Genomic DNA, 8,925 nt, shown 5'->3' on the forward strand with positions numbered 1-8,925 from the left:
AAGGCTGGAGCTGAGCTCAGCCCATGGATCAGCCCCATTCCCTGCCTTTCCCAGCTCCTGGCACCCCTCAGCAGGACCACTTTGGAAGCACAGCCCTGATCCTACCCAAGAAAGAGCTGGAAAACCACATTCCTGCTCCCAAAGAGGAGGCTCAACAGAAGGGATGGGATGGCTCTCCTGGAATTCCAGGGGAGCCCAAACAGAAGAGCCACAAATTCCTGCTTTTATCCAAAACATCCCACACAGTTTCTACAAGAGAAAATGAGATTCTTGGCCTTTTTCTCCAAATTAATTTAGGCTGATCCTTAATTACCTTAATGTGGGACAAAACGGGGCACAGGAATTTTTGGGATGGAAACAAAGTTCCCAGGAAAAAAAACAAACCAGGATGCTTTTTCCAGCTGGAATGCACGTCAAGTCACCCCACTAAACTCATTAGGGAAAAATATCCCAGGAAAACAAGCTCAGCCCTTCCAATCTCATTAACAGATCCATGACTCAGGAGGCAAAGTCCTTCCTGCCACCTTCTGGGATCGGCTCTTTATTCCAAAAGTCTCATTAGAGGCCTCTCAGTGGGCATTTTGAAGAGGATTAACCTGCTTAGGCCCAGCTTTAGTCTGAATTTAGCTTCTTATCTCCACCCAGATCTAGCCCAGGGAGAGGGAAGGAACAGCCTTTTCCCAGGATTTGGGAGGTTGGTTGTTCCCACCTCTCTGTTTCCAGAGGTTATTTGCAGCTGAGCAATCCCACCCTGCTGACTCAGGGAGCTTGGATGGGGCAGGACCTTCCCTCTCCACCCTCAAATCCCAGGATTGGGCCTTAAATTTCCCTCGGGATGTTTTTGGAAAAGTGTCACTGGTGAAGCTGCTCAGTGGAGGCACCAACTCCTGGTTTTGGTGACACAGGAGGGAAAATTAGAGCTGTGCAATCCCACAAAGAAGAAGAAAAAGGACAAAATTCCCAATTCTCCAGGTAAAAATCATCCCAAAAGTGACTCAACTCACCCTGAAGAGTCTTGGAGCTCCACGGATGGCCCTTGGGGGAGGGTTCCTTTGGTCTCCTCCTGGAATATATTGGGAAAGGTGACCTGGAACAGGTATCCCAAAAGCAGCATCGCTCCCAAAAATCACCCACCCCCCTCACCCTGCCACCATTTTCCCCTTCCTTGGCCGGAAACCAGGAGCCCAAACCATCCAAGATTTTCCAAGCTTTGAGGTTTCTCTGGGGTTAGGAAATCCCTGCCTTCCTTCCAACAACACCATTAAAGTATTTTATGGAGTAAAAACCCGAAAGCTCTATCCCTGCTCAACCACCTGCCCCTTGGATGCACTGCTGGGATAGAATTCCAGGACTAACAGGAATGGGATGGCTCCAAAATAAAGATGCATCAAGTGCCAGCTTGGCCCTTAGGGGGTGAAATCACCCTTGGAGCAGATGGCAAGAGGGAAAGAGGGATGAGGACAAAGCCACAGGGTGGGAAACACAAGAAAGGGACAAAATAGAGGGAAAATTGGGACAGAACTTGGAAGCAAACAAGCTCAGAGGGGACACAAACCCTAAAATCCGCCCCTTGGAGGCCACCAGGAATCTTATTTTAATATTTGCACACTTGTTCTCAAAGCTGAAACCAGATTTTTTTTCAGCTCCTGACCACACCAGACACTCTGAAACCCATCCCAAGCTCCTCCAACCCTCTCCAAGCATCCAGGCTCTCCTTCGAAATTCCGCCTTCCCGAGTTTCTCTTTCAAAGGAACCCAAAACCACAGAGGGATTTTTCTTGAAAGCAGCTGCTAGGTGAACTCATTAAAAGGGGAATCAAAACCTCAGCTAATTAGAGGTTGGTCAGGACAACGTAAACTTTCATTCCCTGGGAATATTCCTGCTCTGAGATTCACAATCCTACAGCTGCTGTCAGGAGTCACGTCAGGAAATTCAGGAACGCACGACCACGACCTTCCAAAGGAAATCCCGCCTGTGGATTCCCGATTTTTGCACCAGGAACAGCAGGACATGGATCACAACCCCCCCCCCCCCAGTGCGGGGAGGGTTTCCAAGGCTGTGGTTCCAGTTTTATCCAGCCAGGAAAGAGTTTGCTGACATTTTAGATCCTTTTCGGAAAAAAAGCCTCTCTGCTGGTTTTTCCACAAGAGGACAAATGGGAATTGTTAATGTGGCCAAAGCAAGATGTTGCAGGAATTGGCCAGGATCAGCCAAAAACCATGGAATGGTTTGGGTTGGAAGGAACCTTAAAGATTATCCTGATCCAACCTCCTGCCATGGGCAGGGACACTTCCCACTATCCCAGGTTGCTCCAAGCTCTGTCCAACCTGGCCTTGGATACTTCCAGGGATAGGGCAGGAAGACCAAATCCCTCAGGAAAGGTGCTGCAGGATGAGACCAATCCCAACATTATGTTTGGGAAGTGACAGAGTCCCCCATGTCCTGGTGCTCCTGGGAAAACACCGAAATGTGACTTATCCAACCCCACAGCCACACAGGGAATTTACTCCTCAATTTAATTCCAGATGCTCCAAAAACAGGGGCTTTCCCACATCCTTAGGCTGTAGGACACCACTATGACAGATCCCTTGGGGATAAACCACAGGAGTGCTCCCAAATCCTTCAGCTCCCAGACCACCACGTACCAAGCCCGGGGCAGCTCCTTCCTCAGCTTGGATCCCATTCCACAGGCTTGAGTCAAGACTTTTCCCTCCTGCAGCCTCCTGCTTTAGGGAGCTTCTTGGACAAGGAGGAGACAGAAGGAAAACGTGATTTTTAGGAATCATGGAACGGTTCAGGTTGGAAGGAACCTTAAGATCATCTCAATCCATGGGCAGGGACACCTCCCACTAGCCCAGGTTGCTCCAACCTGGCCTTGGACACTTCCAGGGATGGGGCAGCCGCAGCATCTCCAGGAATTCCATCTCAGCTCCCCACCACCCTCCCAGGGAAGAATTCCTTCCCAAAATCCAACTTAAACCCTCCCTCCTTCAACTTAAGCCCATCCCCCCTTGTCCTGTCACTCCATACCTTTATTTCTCCCAATTAAAAACCATTCCGACGACCCAGGCAGCACAAGGGAAGCAGAGCTGGACGTGGCATTCCCATGGGATGATCCCAGATGGAGGGAGCAGAGCCCTGGAGATCCCATCTCCTCCCTGGGGGGAGTTCCAAGGACTCACCTGCTGATGATGTTCTCCTGTAGTGGCTTCTCCTCGACCTCTGGTGGTTTCTTCTTCTTCTTCCCTTTTCCCCCTTTTCCTACAGGGAACTTTCCACCAGGATGGAGCAGTGTGAGGGGGAAGGAAGTTCATGCCATAGGGTTGGTTTTTTTTTTTTTTTCCATCCATAAAATTTTTGGGACAGTCACCAAGGTCACCCCACTGGGGAGAAAGAGGTACCTGCACTGAACATTCCGGCTCCTTCTTCCCAATCTTTGTCCTGAGCTCCTTTGGCACCTCCTGCCCTTTCTCCAACTCCTTCTTTCGCTTCCTGGGGACAAGGAAAAACTGATCCCACTGAAGCCAAGCAGGGAATACCCACAGCAAACCCCTTAGTGAGGAAAATAATCCAGGGTGTGATCCCACACTGCCCAACCCTGATTTCCAGCAGCACCAAAAAAGGGCTCCCAAAAGGAAATTTAGAGGGATTTTTCTGCTTGATCCCTTAAGGCCTGGAATTCCCAGGAAATCCAGAGTGATCAGGTAATGCTGGAGCCCCACCAAATCCCCTGCCACGCCCCACAGGACCCACCTGCTGCTCTTCTTCATCCCACTGTCCCTTGAGACTCCCATGGCTCCCTCATCCAGCAGTTCTTGGGAATTTTAAGGCAGAGTCCTCAAGGATGTCACTGCAACAACAGGGTAGAATCCCAAATTTTCTCCCGGAGTAAACCCCAAGAGCTCAACCCCAAAGGGTCGAGCTCAGCTTTAACAAGGACCCAAAGAGACCAAGAAAGGGCAAATCCTTGAGTTCAGCCCCTGAGCTGCTCTGGGAGGTGGGAAAAATAAAATTCCTCCTTAAAAAAAAAAAAAAAGGGAAATCCCCCCTAAAATGTAAGTTTCGGGAGGAATTCCCAGCTCCCACCACGCTGGAAAATAATTCAGCAGAGCAGAGAGACCCCCCAGCTCTCACCTCCCTTTCCTCGTGGCTGCAACATCCAGACCCTCCCAAATCCCTGCTCCCCATGAAAACCCAGAGGATGGAGGAAATAAGGATCATATTAAACACCCAGGCGGTCCCAATCCATGAAAAACCTCCCCAGCTGAGGAAAAAAATGGGATTTCTCGAATTAAAAAGAGCCAAGGCACCAGGAAACATCAGCTGAACTTTTCAAGGAGTAGAAAACACTTGGAAAACTTCCATGTTTTCCCAGACTTTGTTGTACCAGGAGCACCCAGAGCTGCTGGTGGGACCAAGTTCTTCCCCCAAACCCACTCAGAGCAGAGGACACCTCACCCAGCCACCTTCCCGAAGGAAATTCCCTCCTGCAGAAAGTTTACTTAAAGCCCCCCTGAGCCTGATGGGAGGTTCCCGGCCCAAAATGCACCCTGGGAAAGGAAGTTTTAGCCCCAAATTTAGGGAAAGCCCCTTAAGGGGCAGCGAGGAGATCCCGAGGGGGGAATACATTGCACCCCTCAGGTGGAGGATGGGGCCAAATATATGGGTTTAAAAACAATTTAGGAAAACCCACCTTGTGGGAGATCCCCCCTTCTTCAATCACAGAATTAAATTATTCCCAAATCCAGCTGCTTCTCATCCATCAGGTTGGATTTGGAGGGGTCTCAGAGCCCAAACGGTGGGTGCAGAGCCCAGATCCCATAGGCCAGTGACTCCTGGTGCCTCCAACCCTCATTCTGAAGCCCTTCCCAGGGCTCCTCTCCAGCCCTATTCATGGAATGAGTCCATTGCTTCCACCTGCCTGTGGTGGTCATCAGGGACCTCGTTGCAGCTGAGCATGGAATGGTCTCATCCATCCTCAGCCAGGTCAAAGGAGAACACCTGGGAAGGGGATGGAGCAGAGGGACAACAGGGGTTTGCACAGCAAAGCTTTTCCCAAATTGGGAATGTTCTGCCTGGAGAAGAGAAGGTTCCAGGGAGACCTGAGAGCCCCTTCCAGGGCCTAAAGGGGCTCCAGGAGAGCTGGAGAGGGACTGGGGACAAGGGAGGGAGGGACAGGGCACAGGGAATGGCTTTAAATTGAAACATGGGAGCTTTAGATGGGATGTTGGGAAGAAATTCTTCCCTGGGAGGGTGGTGAGGGCTGGAATGGAATTCCCAGAGAAGCTGTGGCTGCCCCACCCCTGGAAGTGTCCAAGCCCAGGTTGGATGGGGCTTGGAGCAACCTGGGCTAGTGGGAGGTGTCCCTGCCCATGACAGGGGGTTGGAATGAGACGATCTTGAAGGTCCCTTCCAACCCAAACCATTCCAGGATTCCTGGAGGGATCTGCCCATGCTTTACACTGGGGTGTGAAAAGCAGGCTTGGAATCTCCATCCTCTTCAGCTTCCCAGCCTTGTGGCTTCCCAAACAGGGTTTATTTTATCCTGGGGTCTTTCAGAGGCTCATTCCATCCGTCCAAACCTCTCCTGGCACAATGGGAATCATCTCCACTCGGGCAGAGCTTTGGTGGCCTTGGATTGGGAGATGCTCCTCATGGCAACCTCGTTCCCCGGGGTATCCCATAATAACCTCTGCCAGACAGAGGGATCTTCACAACCCATTTCAACCCAAACCATCCTATAATTCCAAGAAAAAGGTGGGTCTGGGGTCAGGAAGAGTCATTGCTCCCTGCTGAGATCCCCATTCGGGACGAGTAGCGGGGCCGTGCGTTCCCTTGGGAAGGAGCTGGGAGCGGAAGGTCCTGGAGGCAGGGCTGGCTCTGGGAAAGCCTCTTTGATCCCTGTTGCACCACCCCAGGAAAAATGCATCCAAGCCACCTTTCCTGCTGGATGAGAAAGGTTGGGAAGGGAGCAGGGAAGGACGACTTCGTGCCGGGGCTTGTTCGCCCTCGGCCGCCTCCTTCCAACCCGGGGACTGGTTTATATTAAATGTGCTCCCATTTTCCATGGATTCCATATGATTTGTTCAGCTTGGGGAAGGTTTCTCCCAAGCCTGAGATCTCCATGATGGGAAAAAGTGGGATTTACAAGGCAGGTGAGCTGGGAAAAGCTTGTCCTGACCTGAATCAGCTCCAGGTGCTCGTCCGTCCAACCCAAGCACGACTTGGGGCAAAGCTCTTGATCAATGAGATGAGTTTTGTGTATTTTGATGGATTTTCCCTTTGGAATTGGGGGAATGGAAGCAGGGTGGCTCCATCAAGAGAACATGGACCACAAAGTGGGGCTGGATCATCCTTGGGGAAAAGCAGACTGGAATGGGGTCTCTGCACAGTTTGGTGGCACCACAATGAGCAGTTTAGGGATGTATCAGTGCCAATATCCCAGGTTTTCCTAATCAATTATTCCACCTTTCTGGTCCAGCAGCTCCTTCTGGATTGGGAAATACAGGAGAGAGAGAAAACCCTTCCTAATATATTTTTTTCTTTGTGATCACACAATCCTTGAAGCCCCAGTGAGGAAAAAAATGACTGAGAAAGGTGGAATTCAGTTTAATGTATTCAGACAGTTATAAAATAAATATGAATAAGAAATATAAATTATTTATAAATTATATAAAATATATTAAATAGAAAAATAGAAATAATAAAGATAAATAATAAAAAATTATATAAATAATATTAAATATAAATATAAATAAATAATAAATTTAAAATGGTTTAATGCTGGGCTAATTTTTACCCCCTCGTTAAACAGCTGGATCTGCCTGAAATTCCTTGTGTCCCATTGACATCAGTGGGACTCATCCCACACAAGCCTGGGCTCATTAACTTAATTAAGGCCCAGGTAACCACTTAGGGATCTTTTTGTAGGGACAACAGCTCAGAGGGGGGAAATGGGGCAGGATTTACCTGGATTTGGCTGGAAAAAGGAATAAAATGGATTTAATTTTATTTCTTCATGTATTCTTTTAATTATATTTCATATTATGTCGTGGTTTATAGAGGAGAAACCCCTAGTGGCTTTAGCAGGGCAAGGGCACAGCTGGCCCAGATGTTGCAGAACTGCTCCTGGTTGTGGGTGGGGTCATCCAGATGTGTCCAGGGTAGGAGTGGACACTCGCCCAGATGTGGCACGGGAGGTGGGAGGGGCGCCCAGGTGTGGTGGGGATGGTGAGGGGGTCACCTGGTTGTAGTTGGGGTCATCCAGATGTGCCCGGGGTGGGATCAAACGCACACCCAGATGTGATGCGGATGCAGGACGAGTGCCCAGAAGCGTTTCGGATGGTGAGGGGGGCACCTGGTTGTAGAGGGGGGTCATCCAGATGTGTCCGGGGTGGGAGCGAACCCGTTCCCAGCTGTTACTCAGAGGGCGGAAGCGGAGCCCAGATCCAGATGTGGTCGAGACAGGGGGCGGCTCCTGGTTGTAACTGGGCTCATCCAGATGTGGCCGGGGGGGGTTGGGCTCGGACGCCCCCCCAGATGTGCGGCGGGGGCGGGGCCGCTCCCGTCTGTGCCCGCCCGTGGGCGTGGCCTCAAGCCCCTCCTCCGGTGACGTCACCCGCGTTCTAATTCCCCCCGTTGCCGGGGGCAACGGCCCCTCCGGTCCTGCCCCCGCCGCGCTCCCATTGAGCGATGCCGCCGTCCATCAGCGCCGTCCCGCTCTCCCATTGGCCGACGGGGGGTTACGCCCCGCCCCCCTCCCCGCTTATCCCCCGCGCCGCGAGGGAGCCGCCTCTGTGATCGTGCCGGGATTTGGGATCGGCGGGGCCGGGCGGGGGCTCCGGGGCTGAGCGAGGACACCGAGCCGGGAGTTTGGGGTCGTCCGAGGTGGGATATTAACGTAGAAGGGTTTGTAGGGTGGCGGGGTTTGGCCCTTTAAAGGAGTTCGGGGGGGTCCCCGTGGCTGGAGCATCTCTAGAAAGGGGGGTTTTGCGGGGTTCCCACCCTCCTTTTGGGGTGGTTCTGTAAGGGGAGGGGCTTTAACCCCTCTAGAGAACTCTGCAAGGTGGGTTTTGGGGGGTTTAACCCCCCTCCGCAGCTGGGGTTGCTCCGTAAGGGGAGTTATTGGGCGTTTAAACACCCTCTTTTTTTTAGGGTCGCTCTGCAAGGGGAGGGGGGTTTAACCCCCGCACCGCAGCTGGGGAAGCTCTGAAAAGGGAGTTAGTGGGGGTTTGAACCTTCTTCCCCCATTTAGGGGGGCTTTGGGGGGGATTGGGGGGTTTAACATCCCCCTCCCATTTCGGGCAGTTCTATAAGGGGGGGTTTGAGAGACTTTAACCCCCTTCCCGAGCTGGGATAGGTCTGAAAGGGGAATTAGTGGGGGTTTGAACCCTCTCCCCCCATTTAGGGGGGTTTTCCCCTATCTGGGGTAGCTCTAAAAGGCGACTTTTTGGGAGTTTAAACACCACCCCCCTGTTTAGGGTAGCTCTACAAGGGGGTTTGGGAAAGTTTAAACACCCCCCCCTATTTAGGGCAACTCTTGCAAGAGGAGTTTAAATCCCCCCCAGTATTTAGGGCAACTCTTGGAAGAGGAGTTTAACCCCATATTTGGGGTAGCTCTGCAAAGGGAGTTTGGGGGGGTTTAACTTCCCCCCCCACCCCATCTGGGGTAGCTTTAAAAGGGGGGTCTGTGGGGTTTATGTCCCCCCTTTCCCTGGGATAGCTCTGCAGGGGCTGGGGCTTCACATCTCGCCAGATGTGAAGTGCAGGGGGCTTTCCAGCAGAACAGAGCAGGGATTAGAGGGGGTTTAAGCCCCCTCCTAAACCTAGGACGGGACTGGGGGCTAGTCCAGGACAACCAGAGCAGCCCAAGGAAGGGTCACCGAGCCCCCAGCCCACCCTGTGGGGTGAAGAGGAGCCCCCAG

At 51.9% G+C, this 8,925-nt stretch overlaps 1 protein-coding gene across 1 annotated transcript in view; it reads left to right on the plus strand.

Moving 5' to 3' along the window:
• Positions 1 to 7,752: 7,752 nt before the first annotated feature.
• Positions 7,753 to 8,925, plus strand: part of RHPN1 (rhophilin Rho GTPase binding protein 1) — a 32,142-nt gene continuing 30,969 nt past the window's right edge. Inside the window, exon 1 of the mRNA XM_027668231.1 lies at positions 7,753 to 7,888. The gene's annotated coding sequence lies outside the window, so the exon portion shown is untranslated. The remainder of the gene's footprint in view (positions 7,889 to 8,925) is intronic.

The sequence above is a fragment of the Corapipo altera genome, unplaced genomic scaffold, assembly GCF_003945725.1.
Source record: "Corapipo altera isolate COAL_440 unplaced genomic scaffold, ASM394572v1 206, whole genome shotgun sequence".
Lineage (NCBI taxonomy): Eukaryota > Metazoa > Chordata > Aves > Passeriformes > Pipridae > Corapipo > Corapipo altera.